Source organism: Plectrocnemia conspersa, unplaced genomic scaffold, assembly GCF_051122295.1.
Source record: "Plectrocnemia conspersa isolate PC_06_02 unplaced genomic scaffold, ASM5112229v1 ptg000001l, whole genome shotgun sequence".
Lineage (NCBI taxonomy): Eukaryota > Metazoa > Arthropoda > Insecta > Trichoptera > Polycentropodidae > Plectrocnemia > Plectrocnemia conspersa.
In genome coordinates, this window is record NW_028277165.1 from 11,143,860 (window position 1) to 11,171,237 (window position 27,378).

Below are 27,378 nucleotides of genomic sequence, written 5' to 3' on the forward strand. Positions count from 1 at the left end.
CACAACTATTGATTCTACGAAGTACTGCTCACAATTGAACAAACAATAATCAATCGACAGGAAAAGGCCAGAGTTGATTGTGTTCCATTATGACTCTTGCATCTTTAGACTATAATTTGTTTTTTGCAAAACTTTATCGATGGTGTAAACTAACAATATTTGAACCAACAAATTCACACGAATATGTAATAAAACTGTATATAAATGTGTTAAATTAGAATCACTAGTCATTATAGTATATAGTACCTAAACATTATAAAGACCTCATCGTTTCGTTCCAATAACCGAATCCTTTCAAACGATTCAAACGTTACAGGGGTATTATTACGCATTTGCCATAACGAACCAACCCCTTTTTTTCATCCCAGCGTACGTCAATGAGTTTACAATGCGAATATTCTACTAATGAACGCTGTTAATCCCATACGCCAATTACTGATACGACTCTCGTTTCTATGGCCACAATGGCCTATCTTTTAATCTACGGAGGAGCCGCGGGCCGCACGCGCAGGCCACGCTCCACACGCGTGCCGCGCTTTTCTACCCCTGATATATAATGGAGCTAGCGTAATGCACTCTAATCCGTTCCAATATTTCACTTGTTTGTGCACGCTCCGTAACAGGGCACTATATTGAACGCGACGCGTGTCTTGGGTATTAAATTGTGCACTTTCAGGGAAACGGAGTAAATTGGAAGTGAGTCACTTTGATAGAAAAGCCTCTAATGAAAAAAACGATTCAGAAAAGTTTTGGCTTGAATTCATGAGTGAAGCAATGTATTTCGAAGGGCCGACATTGCATCTTATCCACTTGACTATAACTGAAGACTATTTAATAACCATTTTTTCAAGTATAAGCATAAAATTATAATACATACTATATGTACATATATCAAACTGAAGTACGATGGATTTCTCTTAAAGAAAGGCTTAAAATAAAATTGTAGAACTTAATCATGAACTTTGCTTTTTTCTTTGGACAAAAAACTAAATATATTCTTACTTTCGTGATGAAAAATATATTTGTTTTACTTTATATTTGGCGAAATTTTGTGGATTAGTTTTGTCTTTCAATGGAGACTTTGGAGAAAACATACGAATTAGTATATTTACTACTGAACTTAATATTGTTTTTTATGTATAAATATGCAACCATATATTTTAGGTAGTGGTTGCTTAGTAGCTCTTTCCTTATTTTCATAAATTATTGTATAGCATATACATATATTGGTTCTGAAGTCTCGGCTTTACTAAAATCCCATGAAGCGAGACAAAAAAAGTCCCGAAAAATCCCGTGAATCGAGACTTTTGTTTGCTTACCGGGAATTTTAGTAATTATTTATATATATACACACATATGTATGTGTGTAAAATTCATTTCGATGGCTTAAAGTGTAAATTTGCTAACTCCATATTTAACAACTTTACAGGAAAAATAATACTTGAAAATAGGAAAATAAAACAATATCTCAATTTTTGTTGATATAAAGATTTTGGAGATAAAGATACAATATGACGTTGTTAAGTAATTTTCACCTAAAAGTGGAATTTAACACTAAACAATTTAATAAATTTATATGCATATATAAATTTATTAAAAAAATAGTTAAAATGCATATTTTTTGTCATATTTATTTATTATTTATAATACTATTTATTTATATTTACTACAAAAAACGTATTTTCAATTATATTTAGAAAGCAGATTTGTATGTGTATTTGCTAGGCAAAATACGTTTTTAGAAAGACTACGACAGTTAAAGACGAATATTTCTAATTTTCATAGTGAATTTTCCTACCATTAAAAATATTCGCTCGCTTTCCGTTGATGTTGACTTAATTGTGAGCATATATTTATATAAAATATTTAAATTTAGAATCCGTTCTCCGGTTGGTTGCAAAATCTAAAAATCGTATTTGTCCATTTAGACATTTTATTATTATGATAATAATATAAGGCCGACGGAACACTTCACAAATCTTAAAATTTTAACGGAAAACTTACGATCAAACCTTATGAAAAGTGATTGCAAAAAGCTAAGACTTCAGAATAACACTTTTTTCAAGTCCCGGGAAGCGAGACAAAAAAAATTGAGTACCAGAAATTCACAGGAATTGAGATTTTTGTTTGCTTATCGATAAAATCATAGCGAATAAATATTTGTATTATGTGTATAAAAACATCCATATTAATTTACAAGAAAAAATATTAAAAATAACGCTTTATTTCTGCTGGAAAAAATAGTTTTTAGAAAAATATTTTTTTAACCAGGAAAGTCGAGGAATTATTGTGTACCTAATACTATTGTATAAAATACTATGTATGTTAATTAAACACGAAAAGAACGAATGCTGACGGAGAAAAAATAAAATTAAATATCTTGTGTTATAATTACACGAAACATCAAGAAACAGGAAGATGATCCTAAATAGCGGCGAAATCTTCGGAGAGTTGGGGTAGAAAAATAAATAAATCTAGTTAATGGATGATTATAGAGCACAATCCTCATTAATGAATTCTTGTCATTGAATAGAAATAATAATAATATTGTTATTATTATTAATATACATATTAAAAAAATAAACATATATATATAAAAATATTGTACAATAAAGACTTCCTAGTTATTTAGGGAAGTGTGCATATTGTCATGTATCGCATCTGACAATATGCAGCTTGTCGCAGCTGAAAACTGCAGATGTCAATATTCCATTATTATTTACAAGTTGGGGTCAACAAAGGGGTTTTAGGGCATTATTTGTTCCCTATTAAAACCTATATGCGTTATTTTATTTTTCAAATCAACGGTTGAAAATAATGCAAAATATATATAAATAAACATATGTTAACATTATTAGATAATCAATTCACATTAACTTAATATTGATTTATCATAATTATCTGTTTGTATTATAATAAATTGAATATGAAAATAATCTCTAAATTTATTCTTAAATTATGATTTCAACTATTTAAGCTAATCGTATGATATTTACACGAACGCGAAACGCTTTTATATTTATATGATAATCCGTTGAATTATTACCATTAAACATGTTTTTGTATAAGTGTTTAATGATAATGTTGTCATATCTGTTCATTTCACAGTTGATTCGAATCAAGCAGTTGTTCTGATCTCGCCCCTAATAAGCGCAGGGTGAGCTTTGGCTGCCGGGTGCAATCAGTAGAGCAGTTGTGTGAATCACGGGGATGTTGGGTTCACAGGGCAGGCAGGGTTTTGGCCCACCAGGTGTCTTCCTAGTTTCACCAGCCGCCCTTACAGAGCGACACCCCTGATGGCCGAAAACACCGTCACCTGGTCTAAGCCAGCATTATGCAATGACAGATTTTATTAACGTAATTAAATTGATAAGCAATGTATATCATGTTATTGGTATTTGATATGTTTTGCTATTTAGTTCTTGTTTTAGTAGTTTTAATCATATATAGCAAATAAAGCATTAAACATTAGTTTTAAACGTCAAATCAAAATAGGAATATTTAAAAATATCTATTAAAAAAAAACGAAAAAAACAGTTTTACAGAAAATATTAGCATTTAAATCGAGTTATTTTTGTGACAAATAAAAATATAAATATATGTAATGTGTTTTTAAATATATTTTAAATATATACGTATTGTATATGTATGTATATATATTTTATTATATATAATTTCTGGGCAATTTAATTTCAATGGGAGCAAAAAATTATTTTTCTACCAAAACATTACGAACAGGATTTTTTTTTATTTATTAACTTAATCTAACATATAATCATATACGTTGAATAAAATGTATAGCAATAAATAGTTTTAGTTTACTGTATACCATGTTTTTAAATCAACATATTATTAACCTAACTATGTTAAAATCATGTAAGTTAACAATTTACAAAGCATTAAAGCAAAGCAAAGTTTATTTTTAATAATCTTTGTGCAATAAAATAAATAGTTAAGGGTTCGGTTCTGATTGCTGATATTTAAAATAATTTATTATAAATATTTTCTGGACTGTCTTGTTTTAAAATAGAAGTAATATAGTTTTTTAATACTAAATTATTATTAATAGAATTTAAACAAATTATTTTTAATCTAACGGTATAATCATATGTGTTAAATAAATTTATAGTATTGCTTAATTGTTTAACGTATACTATTTTTTTAATCGACGGATAAATTACCTAACAGACAATAACCAATATATGTAAAAATAACATATGTTAAAAATTTAGAAAGTAATTAACTTAATAATATAAAAAAAAACAATTACGTGTTTTTATTAAACTTTGCTCGATAAAATAAATAATAAATTATTTTTCGGTTTTGTTAGATGTTATTTTTTTTTTAAATAATCTAGTGCTAGTAAACTAACGTAAAACTCAATAAGTTGTATAGATAAATTACACCAAATCAATGTAAAATTATTTGTAGTAAAAATGATTATATACAAACCACTTTTAATTAATAAAATATTGCAATAAAAGCTGATTTTATTACTTTCTATTAATGTATCATACTTTAAGCTAAAATTATAAGAGTTCTAAAAGATTTTCCAACAAAAAATTGTAACTAATAGAGTTAAATTTTTTACAATTAAAATCCGTAAAAATATTGTAATGTTCTTAATTAATCAACTAAAAATGTTGTTAAAGAGCAACGCTCGAAAGGAGAGATGGATACAAGGCAAAAAATAATTATTCAATTCTGAATTCCGTGAATTTTTTAAATTTAATATAATTTTTCGAAATTGAATAAACATTTTATACGCGAGAAAAGTAGTCTTTGTATTATATTTTGCATATATTTAGTTAATTGCTATTCTACAGGTTTAACTATAAGAAAATGTCTTTTTTTAATTTATTATTAATTTTAATTCACGATTTTGCATTCAATTAATTGCTATTCAATAGATTTACCTATTACGAATTTTATTTTATTTATGAATATATTCGCTATACTTGACTGCAAATTTATTATTATAATATCAAAGTGCGCGTGACCCCGTACGAGAATGTCTATGAACCTGAATAGAACTCATGAAGAACACCTGTTGATGTTTGATATTGAAATTTTAATAATTTCCTGGTATAAAATCTTGTTACATCAATATTGAGCAACATTTTTATATTCAATGATTTCTACATATTTGTTTCATAACCGATTATAAAAATATGTATGCATATCTAAGGGAGTGAATGAAGTTGTCACGCTAGATCAGCGGTCTTTTCAGTGTCTCGGCTCGTTAAAAAAGCCCTTTCGGCAAGTTAAAAGTGTTTAAACTGCTCGGCTTCTCGAACGATTAACCATCCAATTAGTTACGACTTGTAAAATATTAAGTTTTGACTTTTTTCCCCTTTAGGATTACAAATAAAAGAAGGTGTCAAAAAAGCAACAGCCGCTTCGGCCGATTAAATTGAGTTTTGAGGTCGTAAAATATACACATCCGACTGAAAACAACAAAGGGTTCGCTTTTCAAGTTAAAAATTTGAGCGTGTCACATGATATATAGAAAAAAAACTATAATAATATTACTACGGTTATAAAGTGAAAATGGGATGTTTGTTTGCTTAACGAATAAATTAACTCGTATATTTAACGAGAAACACTTAATGTGTATATGTTGATCAATAAGTTCCTGTCGAGGATATATTTTTTTAATAATCCATAATAAAATTGCAATTTGCAAACACGTAACACAGTTACTTCTTACGTTTCGCTATTAAGCAAGGCAACTACCCCCTAAATATTATGAGGCAATAATTTGTTCGAGCACTCAAAATATTATCGAAAGCCATAGTCGTAAATTAACAAGACGTGGAGCCTTTTTTGCTTTGTAGACAAGACGAAATCGTTTAGCAGTATCACGTGTGCGATCATTTAAAAGGGCGTGACAGGTTTCAGGTTCGTTTCCTTGTCACATCACAGGAAACACTTCAAACCAAATTTGGTTAATTTTAGATAACACGTGTTTGACAAATACGCCGCCTGGAGGAAGAGGACCAGCCACGTGGATAATCCCTGAGACGCTGATTATGCAGCACTAATCGGGTCCAATTAATTTTGGTTGCAACAAGGATGGATGTGAGGATTTGCAGTAGCGGATATACATATTTCAAAAGGAATGTTTATGGCTTTGCGACCAGGGTGTCAATTTGGAATTTCATATTTTGTATAATACTATAGAATACATGACATATTGTTACAAATTAAATGGTCTTATAAAAACGCCAAAAATATGTTATTATTTTGCGTGTCGATTAAACTCGTCTTAGTTTCCATGTTCAAAGTTTATCGCAAAATGTTTTGATGAAGGTTTAAAACTCTCGATAGCTCTGGCTTTCATATGTATTGATAAACTTATTGACGTGACGTAAAATAAGATATCTGCGACTCGGGTGAAGATCGATATTATCAATATCCTGGCGGACCGTATGACACGAAATCACAATAGCTCACTTAACAAAGGAGATTATCCTATTTTTAAAATTATGCGTCTCGAAATAACTATCAAGCTTTCATCGCTCAAATAAACTACATGACCTAGGTGTATGTATATAACAGTTAAAAATTCGTAAAATGGAAGAAAAAATACAAAATCTGTGGTTTTTTATCTCAGCTATTCAAGTGAGATGATCTCAATATTTATATCGCGGCAGTTTCTTGCTTGAATAATTGTGATAATAAAACATTCCATCGATGATGCCGATTTAATTTGTACACATGAGACTTAAATAGAATGAGTATGCATCGATGGAGAGAGCATACATAACATTCGAAACGCAGAAGATAAAGTTGTTCATGCAGAAAGTGACGAATACCTTACTGAATTGAATGCTTTAGTTTAGTACTACTCAGACTTGCTAATGGGGCGGAACAGAATTTATTTCTTAGTACGAAACGTTGATAAGCATAATAAAATTTCAGGAATCGAATCGGGGAGAGGAGTGGTTTTGTGGTTTAAAAGAGATTAACGCTATCCGACAATTGGTTAAAACGTCGGAATGCTGTGCTTCTTGGTATATTATTTTAGGGTCGGCAAACTACAGCCCTTGAGCCAAATTCAGCCAGTTGCCTATTGAGAATAAATTTCAGATTTCCATGTATTTTAGTAGTGTAATTGACTAAAATGTGTCACAACTGATGGTGGTAAAAATATGTGCGTTACAGGCTTAGTTGGAAAAAATATGAGGCTTGTGAAAATGTAAGGTGTTCCAAGTATCTGATTATTGTATTGTTCACTAGCAGGTACTAGGTAAGAGGAAAATATCTCAATCTATATTGTGTTATTGAACCAGTTGTATCAGCAGTGAACTTTATTCGCTCTAGTGGACTGTGATTTTTTATTAGAAACGGAAGCTGAATATTCTGACTAGCTTTATGTCTGCGTTAAAATAATACAATATTCATCAGACTAAGACAGGTGAATTAATAAGGTAATGTTTAATTGTTGAAACAGAAGAAATGTTTTCTGGAAAAATAGATAAATTTCAATCTTTCAGCCTTTCGGCGAGAACATTTGCTAAAAGACTTGAGCACATTGTGAGTAACATCAATAGCCAATTAAATATCAAGGCAAATGTTAGAGTGATTGAAAAAATTATGTGGCTTTTGAAAATTCAATGTGTTTAAGACCTATTATTTATTGTATTGTAGGTTATTTGTAGGAAATATCTCAATCTATATTGTTTTATCGAAGCAGTTGTATTAGCGGTGAACTTTATTCGCTCTCGTGGACATGCTTTACCATACGGTAAAGTTTTATTGAGATTTTTTAAATACAGAAGAGCGATTGATCTGACTCGATTTCTGTATAATTAAATACTTATTTTCTTGTATTCAATACTTAAAAACGCAAGAACATGTAATAAAGTAGCACAAAAAAACGTAATTTTTGTTGAATAATATTTTTACTAATTAATTATTAATAAATATCATATGGTTAGGATCAGCAGTTTGTAGTTGTGCATTTCCAGGTTTACGCAATCATGTGTCTAGAGATTCGTGTTGCAGAAAAAAAAACATATATAAATTATTGAGGGGATCAACGGTTTGAAGACCCTACCCTGCCTTGTAGGAACAAAAACTAACCTATGAATCGAGTTTCCTATGTGGCAAAGATTTTTTGTAAATAAAGTGTTTTTCCCTAATTATTCTTTGTACTTTTTACAATTTGGCTTAGCGCTAATTTTATACGAGTTTGTTGTTACTAACAATGCAAGTACAAAGTAAAAGTCGACTGCACAGAAAATTCATGTGCGTAGGATGCGCCGTTTCAATGAATGGCTTCCATTGTGGAAAAACATCCGAGAAGGAGACTTATGGAATTTGACAACCATGTGTTATTTTCTGAGGTTAACCATATTTGACTCAGTTAACCGCGTCTACGTTTTTCAGTGACCATATGGTCGTTACGTGGTCATATCCTGGTCGGCGACACCTGAACAGGTCCACGAGCAAATTCGAGCGTCCAGTTCTGGTTTAAATTGATATCTGCGGTCTTGGAAAGAGTGCAAGCTCGCGTTTCTTACGACATAGAGAACAGACTGCCATTGTGAGCGACAGGATGGCTTTGTAAAGTGATACAAGCAGAGGTTTTCTACATTCAAGTGTTTTCAAACATCTGGTTTGTGTTGAAGGGTACGGGGCTTATTACACGTGCGGCATGTGTCTACACACACAATTATCGAATTCGGTATCCGCGTAGGAAATTGACATTTGAACCTACTCGGACCGAGGTTCGCGGCTTGTTCTCTCTTAATTTATTGTGGTTGAACTCGAAGAATTCTTTCGGGTCAAGATCGTAAAGCAACAGTGGCCTTTTCGTGATTTTAATTGTTATTAATTTATAATTATCGACGATCTTTCACAGCGGCGTATGCGGATTGAGTTTAGAAAAATGTTAAGGCGATCATTAGAGATCAAAACGCTCGCGGTGTGTAATTAACGATATTAATTGATCACGATCTGTTGAATGGCCCGAAATAAATTATTTGCTCGATCGTACTGTAACTATGTTATAGGGAATTTGTTTTAAGATTTTTTGTAAAGTACTGCAAATGAGTTGATATAGATATTAAGTCTATCTCATAATTTCGCCATTATGTTTTTTATAGGGAGGGCGGTCTGCTGCAATTTGCTTGACCAAGTCAACTTTTTAAGACAATATTATTCCGACAAATAATCTAAGTAATTTATTTTATTTATATTATTTATTTTATTTATTTAGCTTAATAGCTAATTTATGAGTATAATATCTCGAATGTTTAAAAAAAAAACTATATTTGTAACTTTGAGTCTGAAAAAATATTATTTTAAGAATCCCATTAATTATATACGATCAGGCCTGCCGAGAGGGGGGGGGGGACAAATTCCTGGGCCGACTGAAAAAATCATATCAAGAATATATTTATAAAAACAACTAAAAACTGACATCAAGTAACAAATCCGAACTAAACTAGTTGTTTACGATGTATATATGTATTTAATGTATAAGTTTCTTTTGCCTTTTTTTACATACTAAAATAAATAAAAGGAATGGAACATTGCCTTCAAAAGCACCCACTTTCACAATGAGCATTGTTAATCGAAGGAACATAGTGTATTTTTTTGATGCGGCTCCGTTTGTGATAAAATTTGTTTGCAAATTATTGTTGATTTTATTGCTTTTTGAACATTATAAAATATTATATTAAATTGGGAGGAATGTAAATGAGTAGCAGTAAATTTTGGTATTTAATCTCAACTTTCAGATGAACAGAAAAATAATAAACCAAGAAATAACAAAGAATCAACAACAACATCAGCTGAATTATATAAATTTCATATTTTTATGAATTGTCTTATCGGTAATTTGTCAACTAGATTTGATGCAGCAAAATAAATAAATAATGTTTCGTAACTTGAAAGATAATGAAATTCGGGAAAAGGAAAAAAAATACGAAACAAATATAACGATGATCTTGGTGAGCTGTTATCTGAATAAATATTACATTTAATATTACAGAAGAAATATTGCGTTAAGGACGGAACAGCGTAGTCTGTAACGTCTCAGACTAGTAACTCTGAAGTTACGGGCTCGAGCTCCGGCAGTGGCAATTTTTATTTATAAAAATATAAATTAGGAAATAGAATTGCAATTCTAGAACTACTTAGGGATAACCAAAGATTTTTTAAAAAAAATACTTTGAATAATATTGCTATCCTGAACTAAATATTTTTATTATTATTTTGAGGCCAATGTTTTGCCACATCAGGAAATGTTAGACTGATATCGGTTACACACGTGGCGCTTGACACATACAAACGTCTTCATGAGAAGACACATTTGGTTTCTTTTCAAAATATTTATTTAAATTAACAATGACAAATCGACTGATAACATTATAACCCAAAGATAATGAAGTCACGTGTTGCCTATTTTTTAGCCTCGTTCAATATCAATAAGTAGTTTTTAAATTAGTAGCGTTTTAAAATTGATGGCCCTAGCCGTCATCGTTCAATTTCTAAGGCAGCGCCTCTATTAAGACATCCATGATTACATATCAATCAAAAAAAGTTTGATCTTTGCGTCTTGACGTGCACGTGACGAGAAGGCCGAATAGAGATTTCTCCGAGCGTAGGAAGCTGCTCGTCGTTAGGAAACGGATGTTTAAAAACGTTGCCAATCACAAAGACCATCGCGTATTCCATCCGTCTGCTTTTTAAGTCTAACTTTTTATGTACTGACTCCGAAAACATATTGCACTATCACACGTGTTGGCGAAGTGCCCGTCTTCGTTCACACTCATCATCCCCCGAACGTTTGGGCACCTAAACAGTTATTTGCATATTTCGTTTCAAAACTATTCCAAGCGCGTAACGATCTGTCTATAATGTCTCCAAAGACGATTCGTGTTTGTCAACGGAAAAAAAGGTTAATTGCCCGGAAAGGTGAGCGGATGTGCCGTATTAAGGCGTTCAGATTTCTCAATCTTGCTGTTTCCAGGATGTTACTACACCAATTAAGTAATCTCCACACCGACGACAGCTCTCTTAAATTGATTCGCAATAAATTTGAATGGGAGTTTAATGCTTTTGTGGCACATTAGAGACCCGCCCTTGTATCAGCAGACTTTTTGAGTAAAACGTTAGAATAAATAAATGATGCTAGCACAATATTTTTATGAATTAAAAAAAATGTAAATAAAACATAAATTTGTTCTTAAAAAATAATCAACAATTGATGCACTAGTGATTCAATGGCGTTTAATTAATTAAAAGAGTCTATGCAATTCCGTAACATGATTTAAAATTAATTTAAAAAAATTAAATTTATTTTAACACGGATAAAACGCACCCGTATAATCAAGATTAGTGATGATACCTCGACGTACGAACAGCTTTACATATAAACTTTTCGAGATACGAACTTTTTTCATACCGCATTTTGCCTATACTCCATTTCTTTTAACAGAGTCACTTTAAGGTCTATATATTTCGTCATTATTCATTAAGGAAAAAGAGATGACAACAAAGTACAAGATGCGGATATATATTGGATATACTAATCATTACTCCTTTCTATATTTTAAACAAATTTAGAGAAATTAGGAATGTTACAATATTTTTTTATGTTGAAATAGTAACCAGTGAAATACCGCTGTGAAATACGAAATAAGCATCAAAGTGACTCTGTTAAATGAAACGAAGTATAGATAGATACGAACCGCGATGCACTGCGCTTGCGCGCGCGGCAAAACGTCGCATCTATCTGAAATTCGATGCACGCTGCATGTGTATATTTGCTTTTTTGTGTATCTATTTTGGTATTTATGTAATTGAAAATTGGGTTTCGAGATACGAACTTTTTAAGATACGAACCACAGTCGAAAAAAAATTAAATTCGTCACTGTGTATATAAGATGTGTATGATAATATAATCATGGAATATAATGTGATACTATAAATTTAATAGTTTAAATTGAAAGTTACGCTTCATTGCTGTTAAATTTGGTTAAATTAAGGCTTAATACATTTCAAGTAGCGGTTTGGTTTTTTTCCCGCAACTTAAAACGCTCTCGACACTTACACGCATTCCAAGAAGCAACCCATTCAACAATTCCCGCAAGGCAATCGAGGTGCAATGACTGATGCAAATTATGCAATCGGTTCCTTTGAATGTAAGCAAAAATAATAAAATGCAAATTCAAAAACGAAAGGAGAGACAAATGACTTTTGAAATTGGAATTAATACCACGCTTTCATTGCGTCATTTACGAATGAGGATTTCAATCACGTAAAAAGCAACTGTTAAGATGTACAGAAATAGACTCAGATACAATTTGGCATGCAGGACCCGTCTGGACGTCTGCTAGTTTGCATACCATACTCGTTGAAAAGGCTATCCTGAAACTCCTAATTGGAGATGCGCACGAATACAGTCAGTCTAAATGATGATAAAATAAATGTTTATTTATTTATTAAAAATCATTTCTAAAAAATACTAGATAATAAATACTACATGTATATACACGATAAGCTGTTTAGGCGATTTATAGATTGAAAGACCTTAAAATTTTCAAAGAATGTCTATCTTAGCTAGACGCAAAATGCGTGAAAACTTCAATATACATACACGAGATGAAAAAAAAATATTGAAAAATATAAAGATAATCACATGGTTATCTGAAAACTATTTATCCAATTTACTTTTCAACTGAGCATCTGTACGATTGTCATCTTTAGCGGACAGTATGCAAATTTGTATTTCCGCCAGACAAGGCGTCTCCTTCCTTACCGGGTGTGCTAAAAAGAGATATTTATTTATGGACAACGATAAAGTTCTATTAATAAATTATACACAATATATGCATTTACTGTATACTTAGGAATCTAGCTTTTACGACTTTCGTATGTGCATAGCTCATACTTTATTGAGACGATGATTGCAGATTGTGGAGCTTTTATGCTTCGTAATAAAATTATCGTTACAACCAACGATACGATTGTCTTTTGAACTTTCTCACCGATGCGGAATTGGTCTAGATGAGTAGAATTTTCCTAGAATGCAATAAGTTATACTGAAACAAAAGACAAGCTTTGAGTCTCGAATGCATTCTCACCGGTGCTAAATTGTAAAATGGTATGAAACTTCCCCGAAGACCGACGATCGGAGGACTTTATATGCAAAGTATGAAACGTCGCCGCTTTGGCATCCTTTTATGGTGTTGAAACAACATATAAAAATAAACTGAGGAAGGCACGTCCTCGTGACCAGTCTGCACCAATCGGGAAAATTATACTAAAATATTCCTATGCGAAAGTACAATATGAAGGTTATTATTTTCGATGGATAACGCAACCGGAATTTAAATAAATATACCCATGAAGGACCTATGTTAAATATATTGATTTGTTGATTTTAGGATAACTAACGAAGAAAATACTATGTTATCTAGAGAAGTTCTTAAATTATTTGCTTCCAAGTAAATAACCACACACAAATTATATTATGCTGCTGAGGAATTTAGATCTACCAAAACTACACAATGAAACGTAATTGATAAAATAATTCGGTATAAGATGATACCGTCTAGCATATTTTAATGCAAAAATTATTTTATTCCCATAATTTCATTGAATCATATAGATATGTATTTTAGCTTTCGATTTGTCTTCGACATGAATGATATTTGAAAGATGTATGCTTCTCGCATGGTCTTTTTGTTGCACTATCGCTAGCGAAGCATCCTACCTATAATATTAATATGTGCTATTTGATATAAAGCAATAAAACAACAACATCATCGATATAACTAAGGTTAAACTTTAGATGAAGTTGGATACGAAATCTAGTTTTTATATATGATAAATCGAAAAGTGAGCCATTAAGTCAATAAAAAAATATTTAAAAAATATGACACATTCCGCAATGTGTCTGTTTTATTTAAAAAATCTCAAATTCGTCGGGGGTCCAACAAAATTGGACCTCAAACAAACACGACCGCAGTTATGGGGCATGCCCCCGGAATTAACGGTCGTCCAGATTGAAGATTGCCGGCTCAGTTCAATTGAATCGCTTACCAGCTGCCTTGGCGAAATAATAAAGAAAAGTACATAGTTCCCTAAAGACGAAATCGTTTCTGTTTTTTAAAAACTGCTCTGCGCAGATGTTCCGCGATTGTAGAACCCCTCGAATGGAGTTCCCATGCGGGCACGATTGGCCACCATGTGCACTGATTCTATGGGAAAAATGCAAAAATCATACGGAGGACACCCCGTTAGCAGTTTTTGGTTAGGGTTTCGAATTGGCCAGGTGTCGGATTAATTGGATAAAGCTTCTGTGTACATACTGTTTTTTAGTATTTGCCGGGAGGTCTAGGAATAATAAATACGGGAGTCCTATTTATTATTTTATTAATAAATTACGTATTATATATGGTACCATGAAGAGTTTAGGATGATATTTAATAACTAGTCTTTAATGAATCTTGTGGTTGTGAAAGTTGTAAGATTGTATGGTACGAGTTGTATATGATAATGTCACACATCTCTCTTATTCATAACGTTTTGTTAATTAAAAATGCAAAAATACAAAACTACTTCATTTCTTTTTAAAATTAACTAAGCAATATTTTAGTTCTAAAAATCTACAAATTTAAATATATTTTTTTAAAACCACAAATTTAAATATTTTTTTGTAATAAAAGTGAAAAAAAAATCTAATTATATTTTACTCACTACAGGCGGCCCTCGACTTTCGAACGTTCGACTTTCGCACAATTCTCTATTTCGCACATTTAAAAAAAAACATTTTTTTTTTTAATAAACGTTTTGATAGCGGTGAATCTTTTGCTTCAATCGGACGTTCGTATGATTCAAACAGGTCTACGATATGTTCAATTTTGCAAAATAAAAATATAATTAAGGAATACGTTCAAAATTGTGGAAATTAAAGATATATATCCACAATCTTTAATGATATGTTTCCAAAAAAACACAGAAAAAAAAAACATGAATAAAATGGAAAATCTTTGTCATCGTAGATCGATGACCAACATCAAAAAGATGTCCCTCTGAGTATTTCAATTATTCAAGCAAAAGCACTTAGTTTGCACAAAGATTGGAAGGATAGATTAAAAAAATATTTTTCAAGCAAGTAACGGTTGGTTTTACAATTTTAAAATGAGGTATTCTTTTCATAATATTAAATTTACTGGAGAATCGGCTGATGCGGATAAAGATGCTGCAAAAGAATTTATTTCCTAATTATCCAAAATTATTGAAGATGTAGAATATTCCTCTAGCCAAATATTTATTGTAGATGAGACAGAAAAACTCTTTAACAATGAAAAATATGAATGAAGCCTTCACGCACCTTGACAAATTTTTAAATATTAAGAAAGATTGTGATCCAATGGAGAACGCATATCTCAAGTGCGCGGGGCGATCAATAAAAACATAGCATGTTATAAAATACTATATGAAGAAAAGAAAAAGAATAGTGGAAAACAGTTAACTCTTGACTACTTTTCAAAGGAAACACCCACAAACCCCACTTAAACGTGTCTCTTAAACGCCTCTTAAACATCTTATATTTACTTGATAAATAAATATTTTAAAATCCACACAATTTCAATTTTTTCACTTCCCTCGACTTTCGTACATTCAACATTCGCACACATTTTCAGGAACCAATTATGTGCGAAAGTCGAGGGCTGCCTGTATATAAAATAATTATTATTTCTACAAGCTAATCCATTTGCTACTTAAAGTTATATGATAATGTACCCCAAAACAAATAAGACTCCTTTATTTATAATGTTATATTGATTAGAATGTGTTAAAAAAAGCAGACGGCATTCAACCTCCGAATAAAATTTTGTCTAATTTAATTTATTTCTTATTCCTACAATTTTATCTTTCAGCGCTGCATACATCTAATTAATTAAACGAAATAACAAAACTTTATCATTCTAGTGAAGTTATGTTAATTTCAGGCAACTTTTTCTGTTTAAAATTAAAAATGATAAAAATGTCTTGGGTTAATTCTAAAAAAATCCTGGAACACGATATGGGTCAAAAGCCGGGAATTCCAGGGAATAAATTCCCATGTTGTTTCGATACAAATCTGTCATTATAAATCTAAATGTCTTAAGTTAATAAGCAAAAACAAATACGCTGAGAAGTAAAAGTACATAAAACAATTTTTAAATAAAATAAAACAAATACCTAGAAAATGTAATATACATATTTAACTTTCACAATAGTGAAAGAAGCGATAATAAAAATCTTGACAACTGTACATCGAGAGCAACCAACATCTGTGTACTTACACATACCTGTACATTCGTCACGACGAACAACCAATCACAGTGCAGAAATTAAGAGCACATAAAGATCATGAGTTAAACGATCTGATTATGGACTCATTGTTGAAAATAAATAGTTTTGAGCAATTCATGAAAATTGTCATTCAAACACAATTTGTAAATAAAGCTTAAACAACACTCAACAATCAGAATCAGGTTATACATTATTCAAGGTATAACATGAACTATACAAAAAATTGTTTTCGCAGATTTCTATGTTGCATTGGACTTTTGACTGTTTGCTGAGTAAGCGAGAAAAAAACTAGTTTGCCATCGTTAATTAATTTGCATCATAAAAATTGATAAAGCTCGTTTAAATGTCATCATTTGAGATCACAACAGCTGCGCAGAGGATCTGAACGGTTATTATGTTGATGGGCCATCGTCGAAATTCCCAAATGGTTATGACAAGGAGAACCGCTTTTTAGGAGTACATTTACCCTGACCGCTTGAATATTATTAACGAAAATATTTGTTTTATATTTCGAACACAAACGTCAACGGCATGACAAGAATGCTGCGCTGTGACAACTTGCGGAATTTCTACAATTTTTCAATAACACAAATCAACTTTCGATGCAATGATAAATTAAGAGATAAATGCGATAGATTGTCGAGACTTGTCCACAATTATATAATTAATTAGACTTGTCTATAATAAGATGCAAAACTACTTATTTAAAAAGCAAAAGTAAATTTACTTTCTCCTAAAGTTAACTAATACCAAAACACATGAGTTATTTCTTATATGTTATAGATATACTTTGGTCTAGTAATTATTGACCATTTTAAATGTTACCATTATATAATATATAGATCATCTCTATATTAACATATTATATATAACATATAACATACAGCAAATTTTAACAATAATAAAACCTCTCTTTACGGTACATATTGCAAATTATTAACATCATAACAGCACTAGATTATTTTAATATGTCACAAACCAGACTGAGAAACTTGGTTTAAATAAATTAGCAACTCATAACCATGCTATTGCCACTTGTTTGAATACAAATAGTATGTCTGTGGCTTATCAATTAGCATACATCACGATGACAGATCATATGTATAAGGTTACCATCTTGATAATTCAACTTGGATAAATTTGTAGTTCATAAATATTAATTGGAATTCAGTAATGTTATATATTCATAATATTTTCCACTATAATATAAATTTAAATGTATGTACATATAATACATATATTCAATATCGACATGTACACACAGTTTTATGATAGGTTTAATTAAATAAATATGACTTAAAATACAATATACAATTTTTTTGCTCAATTATACTCAATGTTAATGATAATAGACGTCTCATACATAATGTTTGTCTTTCTTAAATCAAGTCCTTACTTTCTAGTATATTTTCATATGCTTTTCATAACTGGATGTGAAAAAATAGAGTAGTGCTTTTAACGCAACAAAGGATCTATAGCTATTTACTGATGATTTTTTTATAAAAAAATATTGCTATATTTATTTTTTCACACTAATTGAAAATCCTTTGCCAAAGCATTTGATTCTAATATTATTCCGTTTTGTGAAGAATCTTTAGGAAAGCGATCAGAATTATTTACTTAAAATAAGTCTACGAAATATATTTAACATTCACCTATAGTCCTATACCATTGATTAGATTTTCCATTTTTTTTTCATCTGAAGTATGAATATCATAGTGGCAATAAGTGGTCTGTTTTTTTTAATTTGTATATGTTAATAATTTTACTATTTTTAAAAATAGCAATATATAATCCTGTTGTGAATGAAAGTGTCGAGAAGGGTTTGAAGTTTTCGATGAGACTCAGTTTCTATGTGCAAAGTTTATAGCTGAAGGTTAAGATGAGGGTTGAAGTCATCTAATAGAAAAAAATTTAGATAAATTCTGAACTTTATAGACACTTCATAAGTTGTTGCAACTCTAGTGAAGATCGATGTTATCAGTATCCTGACAGACCGCTTAGTACGGAATAGTGTATGATAATGGATCACATAATAAAGGAGGCTCCTTTAATTATATTATGTTAAAACAACGAGAAGACATTTCGTCTTAAAATAAAAATAAAACGTCTCTGCCTATGTTACAAAGTGTCACATATTTTATAATGCTGGTTCAAAACAGCTCTCGCGACTCTCAAATAAAGATGCTTGCGGACTAATTGCAACACTTCTTGGATACACATACAAAATATGTTCTCGCATTAAAATAGAAACGGCCCAGATATTCACTATAGCAATCGGTAAGCAAAGGGTAGAATCATAATAGTATGTGCAGGGTAGAACGTATTGTATGGCCAGCATCCTTTCCAAACAAAGAGTAGCTTTTTTATTAGTGGAATATTTAAAGAATTTGATCACGAGATCTCTCTTCCATTGTTGTGAAAAATACTGTGTGTTGTCTTACTTTAGAGACGTGTTTTCGTTTGTTTAAAATGGCCGTATGAATGACCTCTTAATTATAACAAATTATCTCGATCAACTTTGTTTCAATTCACTGGTGAATTTTTGAACTCTCATTTTAGAGTTAAATTTTATAATTTTCATTGTATCATTTAAAAGGTTATTAAATACAACTGTTTAATCAATTATAAAAAATCACAAAAGCAATTCATTTAAAACTGCTTCCAGGAAAATTTATATTTTTGCATTGACAACTTATTCACGCCCATTAGGAATTGTGTTATGTCACTTAAGTTAATTTATTAATAAATCTAGAAGCTGTGAAAGGTTACCAAAATTTTTAAATTTAAGCGTCGTTGATCAATAATAAAAAAATATAAATCGTGATATATGATTGATCACTCAATTTATTGAATTTACTCAGTGTGCCAATATGTACCTAATCTTTTCGTTTGTTCCACGCAACGATATGCAAACAAACCGACACGCACAAGGAGTTGTCTCTGTTTACTAGACGTCATTGTCGACGGTTCAACGACAGCCGACAATGGAGATTACTGAAGTTCGACCAGTGAAAGCAAACAGCAGCTGTAGCCATCGGTCCAGATCGGCGAGGTCAGCAGACTCAGTTTCATTCACAAGGGCCACGTGCACCATTTGAGCCAATTAAATAGACCTTCGCTGATAAAGACTCGCTTTGTTGGCCGCTTCGTCTCGTACTATCAAAGTATCAAAGCTTCAAAATGGCGCCGCTGGATCACGTCCGTAAAATAGATAACTTCCGGTTGGCGCCTTTCACTTCATCGTGGCCAGCATAGGACGTGTGGTCGATTGTCGACACGTAACTTTTTGACATCTCTATTGTGTCGTGGCCGGTCGTTAATAAAACGTGAGAATTGGAAAATAATTTAACAACTGGACAATCGAACGTTGCTGAGTAATATGATACCATTGCTACTAAATTACGGCTGCCATAAGTAGATTTGTTGATTCAATGCTATTGTCTGGCATTTGTTGTGTTTTATAGACACCTGATACCGTTTCGTATAGCTCGTTTGAATATAAATATTCACATTACACATATTTCTCTCTAGTAGATAGCTATATCATATGAAGAATCAACAATATAAGGATGAACTTACAAATGTGTCATTTTTTATTTCATAAAAAATATGCATAAAAACCTCATAGAGTAAGATAGTAATAAGTTGATTATAGAATATTCTAAGAATAAGTATTATATAAAAATTTCGTTATTATATGATTTTAGACAAAGAAAGTTTTGAGCTTGAAATAATATTTATATATTACTTTCAACATAGAAAACTAAAAAAAAAATCTCTAATTAATAGTAAAGGCGAAATAGACATAAATAAAATTGCATGAAACATCCTTAAGGATTTAAAAATGTATTCTTGTACCTTTGCAAATTCGTGTAATTTTATGTAGGAGCCATCATTGCTTACTTTAAATAATATGAAAATTCTTGAAAAGGGTATTTGACATTTCTTTTATTAAGAATAAATGTTTATTGAATGAACAAATTATACGCGCAATGTGAATCCTCATAATTATCCTTAAAAAAATTGCAGTTCATCAACAACAACAAAATTGCAACGCGTGACCGATTATTCCTCAGTTCGTGAGAAACTGCATCTCGATATTTTTGTATTGAAAATGGCAGTAAATTAACAAAAGAAAATGGTAATACATTGTATGTGTTTCAGAAATTTTGGTCTCAAGGAAATTGAAATTTGTTATTAGGTCTAAATCTAAAGACTATTACAAAAAAATAAATATCATCAATTATATATGATGTAAAAAGATTAATGAAATCCAGGTTCGTGTGACATTAAATTTTATTACAACTTTTTCACTAAGATTTTTCACTGAATGTACTAAAATAATACAATATTCATCAGACTAAGCACTCGACACAATATTCACGAAAGTTGGAAAGCTTAATTTATAATTTTTCATCCCAATGCATTTCGCCTCCAAGCAAAAATAAAAAGTCAGTTCACGAGTAGCTCATTTATTACCAAATAAAGAAAAGCCATTTACTGACTGGTGAATCAATAAGGTTATGTTTGATTGTTACAGCTGTGTACCGGGAAAATATATATATTTCAGCCTTTCGGCGAGAACATTTGCTTAAAGGCTTGAGCACATTGTGAGTAACATCAATAGCCAATTAAATATCGGGGGGAAATGTTTGAGTGATTGAAAAAATTATGTGGCTTTTGAAAATTCAAGGTTTTAAGACCTCTACTTATTTATTGTAATATTTATCAGCAGGATATTTGTGTGAATATCTCAAACTATAATGTGTTATTGAATTAGTTGTATCAGCGGTGAACTTTATTAGCTGTCGTAGACTTATCGTGTTTTTTTTTATTAGAAATGAAAGATTTACTTGTTCCGCCACAAAGCAGTTAATGCCACGAAAAAGTTGTATTGAAATTTTTCTCAACTGAAAGTAAAGAAAAACAGTACTTACATATTAATATTACTATATATTAATTTTAAAATTTATTTAAAAATATTAAAAAATAATCAACAAATAATTACGGCGGATATATTTTCTGATATCGAACTGCAGTTGCTGCATCGTTTTTTGTATTTTGATGCAAGTGCAGAATACATTTTGATTTTTAAAGATCTATTTGACTGAAAAATCTATCAATTGGAAGTGTTTTATATGCAAAGTCTTGTTATGTTAAATGTCAAATTTTAAGAAAGGAAACTAATAGAAACATACTATGTCTTTCAGACGACATGATTAATTAAGATCATATGCTAGGAGATTTGTATTTATATTTTCTAGCAACTATTTGAAAAGACATTTGCAAAGATGAAGTATATAAAATCACAATTTCAGGCCAGAATTAATAGCTGATCATTTGCAACAAACTTTGAACTTCAGTTAGATGAAATGTTATCTTAAAAAAGCTTAAAAAAATTTAGCACGTTTTAAGCTATTATGTAATATTTTTTGTACAATTGTGCTTCGTAAATTTACCTGTTTATATAAAACAGTGTTTCCGCAAAATGGCAAAAAACTATTTTTTTTTATATTTAAATGAACTATTTTATAATATATAAATATAATGAAGATTCTAGACTAAAATAATTACGATCTGGTTTTTCACAAAAAATGAATGCAAATGTAAATTTTTTAAAGCAAAGTTCTGGTATATCTTTAGAGGTTGTCTCAAAAGAAATCCTAAAATTATTTATATGAAGTCAAAACTTTGATGTTATGAATTGAGTATATGCTATAAATTTTCTTTATAGCAAATGTTTTTTACAAAAAGAGAAACTGTACAAAATATGACACGTACTTTTACAAAACATAAAATTTAGTATCATCCCAAATGCATATGCATCGAAAAATCAATACAAATAAAATCTAACTGCCTTAACTAATATATGTTAACTATTATCTTAACGACTGACCTAATTTAATTGATAATAATATTAACTATATTGTCTTCAAGTTAAATAATTTTATATGTAGATATTATATATAACATATATAAATTATACGCGAGAGCCTCGCTATTTTATTGAAAATTCTTTTGACCGTAAAATGATTATGTATAAAAACCAACTCCAACATCGGTTTCTTGAATGTACTTGCATTATAATTTTATTGCTATTTTATCCGGCTTAATTTTTTTTCGTTCACACGTTTGATTCCTTCAATGCATATTTTATTGCAAAGCGAAACGTCGCTGCGGTTTTGAATGCACATAACGACTCCATTGTTCCTTGCGAAACGCCTCTCAGAAATTCTCGTAATGCGTCAAACATTCGGTCAAAAACCGATCTCGGTTACTTTGACCTCTCAGACGCAAAAAGCGATTAAATACGTTTTATACGCCAGCACAAAGGGCGGCAAAGTGTACCTGACGAAGAAGCGAAATTTGCCGAACAACAATACCCAATCTGGAATCGGTAGGTTTTGAACCGGAATTAATCGGTTATTGGCCATAAATACTCCGTTGAACTTTAAAAGGGTTTTAAATTGATGTAAATATAATAAATAGTAATTTATTTTTTGTCCGGATTCACAGAGAATATTATGATATATATGTAAATTGTAAGATTTCGATGAAGCTCACCGATACCACTAATTTTATTTTGCGTGTCGTTGATGGATCCTGTAGTTGTGAAGGTATCGAGATTAAGTTTCTCGAAGTTTATCACCGAAGGTTTCAAGGAAGGGTTGAGGTATTCTAATTTAACTCTGATAATTGTAGCTTCAATGATATGGCATAAATTAATTGTTATCGCTACGAGCTGACTGTGACTAAAATGAAGATCGATCCTGGCGAACTAATAGATATCAGATCAACATTTTAAGATTTTAGCGAAAAAAAATTTAAAATATAATTTTGAAGAATTAGTTTTTGACTACTGTTTCAACTCCAATCAAATTTAATTATTTAAATTATTTTATTGTCTAGCAAGAATTTGATATACAAATTAAGAACAACCATCTTCACGCATTTTAAAATAAAATAAATACGAAAATTCAATACAAACATGTTGCGTACTTGTTTAAAATTCATGCAGAAATGGAACGTTCCATTCTCAACGTTCGCAGCATTTAACGAAAGGGTGAAAAACTGTTATAAAATTGTTTTATATCAAATATATCAGATAGGTTTTAATAATAAAGCACAACATTTTTAATTTTTCACAACAAATCTTTCACTGGAATTTAATTCTAAAGCTTACTATCGATTAATATTGAGGCAATTCATAATACAGTTTTCGAAAAATATTTAAAATTTACAAAAATTTTTTTTGCGCTTCTATTACTAATTGATTTTTATCATTTAATCTAAATTAAACATTAAATCTATTTTAGAAATAATATAAAAAAATGTATTTCTGAAATTTAGGAAAAATATAAAAATCTACTTTAATCTTCCTCTAACGATTGAAAAAAAAATGTACGCTCCGGTGATGTACACTCAGTGTACATGGAAAATGTGTGAAAATAAGTCACAATTATTGTGGTTGAACTGCTGAAAACGAGTAACTGCAAATCTATGTCATCGACCAGGTGTTTTAAATCTAGGTCTAATATTTTAATTTAGTCGTTCTCAAATTGTTTGCAGAAGCATTTATAAATAATTAATAATAAAAATAATATTTGCTTTTTTGCAATGTACTTAAGTGAAATAAAATCTGCTATAGAACGCCTTGGGAAAACCTGAATTTAGCAAGGGAACTAAAAATAAAAAAAAGTTTAGCAAATTGTTTTTATTCGTCAAATTTATTCTAGCTGTTTTTTTTTTATTCTTTTAAGATTATGAGGCTTTGATAATATATAATATATATACACATACAAAAACCTCTTTATGAGACCCGATTACATTTTTGTCACGCCCAATAATTATTTTATTTAATATTACGAAGAAATATCAAAAATATGAATTTTTGTAATCGATATATTCATATACAATTTTCAAAGTATTGTATGGCATGCATACTCAGTGTACATAACAGCAATATAAGGGTTAAAAAAATATTATTTATGTACAAAATTATTTCATATTTTCACTTTACGTATGTAATTGTATCTCGACAATTCGTTAAACGAAAATGGCAAATTTGAAGCAAAATATTATATATGGCAAATTCGGATTGAGCGGCAAAACATATTATTTGCAACTCACGAGTATATTTATTTTTCACTATTGACTATGGATGTCATCGCGGTCTTTTATGTCTGGCGTTCGGAAAAGTCTGCTACTATTTATCTTTGGATACGAACCGCTATAGTATCCTACTATATTTATGTACATATGTTATATATTGTAGTAGCATATACATATGTATGTATTTTCTAAAATTTGTATCGCTAATTTCATATTACTAATTTAAAATTATTAAAATTTATAAAATATCCACTAAAATGATTTTTGTATAAAAAATGTTTGTTTTTGCTTTATTTGCGGACTTTTCTAGCGAATATGCTAAACCAGGGTTTCCCAAACTTTTTCAGCGACGGAACACTTGGCAAATCCAAAAACTTTGGCGGAACACTTAGCTTATTTTTTAGGTTGGGTAATTCATAATAGTATAAATAAAAATAAAAAATGTTAAAAAGGAAAAATCATTTATTTAATAAACATAAAAATTCAAATAAATAAAACTCCTAATGACTGATGATTTTGAGTTCTTAAATTACAATTTTTTTTATATCAGGCATAATATTGATCAGTTGTTTTCTCAGTTTTTGGATTATTTTCTTCTTCGATGATAGATGTATCAGTAGAAATATTTGGCCTTTCTTTCGTCAAATTGCCTGTTTTCAACCAAAGATCCATGGGTAGTTTTTGAATAATATGTAAATTCTCTAATATTTTTTTTTTGTCAAAATGAAAAAAAAACTGTATTGTAAGCAACCAGACTAAATTAATGTACAAGAAAATCGATTCATTTTTATGCAAATCTTATTTAAATCATTTATATTTCCAAAAATATACACCTAATCCTGTTTTAACGCAATAAATTACAATAGTTTCAAGCTTTTTTATCAGATTTATGAACAATTTTTATGTATTAGCAAGACTAACAATTTTTTTAATATACTCCAAACTTTTGTGAAATATCTATTTAGGCTCCGCGGAACACCTATTTTGGACCCGCGGAACACCAGTGTTCCGCGGAACATAGTTTGGGAAACCATGTGCTAAACGATACTTCTGCATAAGTACTCAAATTACTATCATGACAGCTTAATATTTTTAACCTCGCTGAATAAAACAAGATAACGTTTAATTACATTCATATGAATAAGGATGATATCTCATTTCTGAGAGATAAACTTAATCAGCGTTATGAATGTACGAATGAATCGGGTCGCTGCTGATAATCGAATATCAATGGAACTTCGAATGAATGAAATTTGAATACACATAAACTTAATTATTATATATTTTGCTAAAAGTCACTTCCGTCGATTCGTGTCCAAATCGTGGAAGTGAGCTAGACGCTGAATCAGCTGGCGCCGGTTTAGTTTTGACATTATTATTTTCTTGATAAATTTACTTTTCCTTATACGCATTCGCAGTAAAGGCGTAAAATTCAACGGAAAACCATTAAAAAATCCGATTTCATGTCGCCAAATATTGCTAAATATATTACTACAAAAAATATTTGCGTATATCACTATTTTAATTAGGTATACTATTAACGATTTAGTTTTATCGTTATTTAACGGAAACTATACTAAGATAAAGTAACTCACAGTGGAACTTCCAAAACCAACGTTTTATAGAATAGCATCAAGTTTGTAAAATAAATACCTATCCAATGGTAGGTTTAAAGTTATTATTTTCCTTGCGCTTGTGGCTCGCAGTCTCTTCATCTACTTTGTTGTACGTCGGCAATTTTTAATTGAAGGGTCTGTTTCAAGGAAAGATGACACTAATTGTCGCGGCTCGACTCCTTCATTCTCATAACAACAGGTCGAGTGATTACCGAGCAATCAACAGGTGTGCCTCGGACAGGTATCGGAGGAAGTACTTCTTGCTTCGATGGCTGAGAAGCGTACATCATATTTAAATCTGGGGTAAATTGCCCAGGAATCACTCACCGTACTTCCTTCCGTCAGCCGGAGGGTCGCCGGCAACCCTTGGGCTTCTTCTAGCGTGGACAATAAAAAAGGGGTGCTTGATGAATCTTCGCATAACGTCTTATTATTATTATAAAACGGGCAAAGTATTTGAATAATATTATTCGTTAAATTCACTTTGAACAATTATGACATTGTACATATTAGACGTGAATAGAAAATAAACCAACATTCATACATAGATAGCAGACTTATTTGTCATAAAATTTATTAGCAAAAAAATATGATGTTTTATGGTTTATACTTTTTTGTGTTTTAAAACCAAAAAGAAATATTTTGCAGTGACTTATCTGTGTCTTAGTGCCAAATCAGCGACCACACATTTGTTTAAAAAGTAATTCTTTTTCAGTGGTAAAAAAATTTGGATCTTATTAAATGCAGATCACTTCGAATAAAGAGAAAGATCTCTATGATTATTAAGAGAGCATTAAATGCTGATTGAAAATATTTTCTACGATTTTTTTCTTTATTAAACTATATCATTTAATCATTAATCTTTTTATTGCCTTTGCCAAATTTGTTTTTAGATTGTGTTGGCAGTTTGACTTCCTATTACTTATTTTTTGTTCAGAGATGCTGAAGTTTGTCCTTTATTAATATAATTTAGCAACTGGCGATTTTTATGTACGTGTAATTTGTACATTTTCATTTTGACTAAAATCAGCTATTTCTATATATTCGCCAATCGTTTTTATAGGTTCGACACAAAGTCACTTATTTGGCAATACTTTCGATGTTGCCAAATGAGTGTGACTTTGCAGCTAAAATAGACGACGGAAAAGCAGGCAGGCCTAACTCTGGAAAAAATCATAGCAAGAATATATTTATGAAAAAAGTAAAAATCGACTTCAAATAATGAATCTGAACTAAACTACAGTTGTTTGAGATGTACATATATACTGATTTCAGGTATAAGTTCCTTTAGCATTTTATATACATATTACACAATAAATTAAAG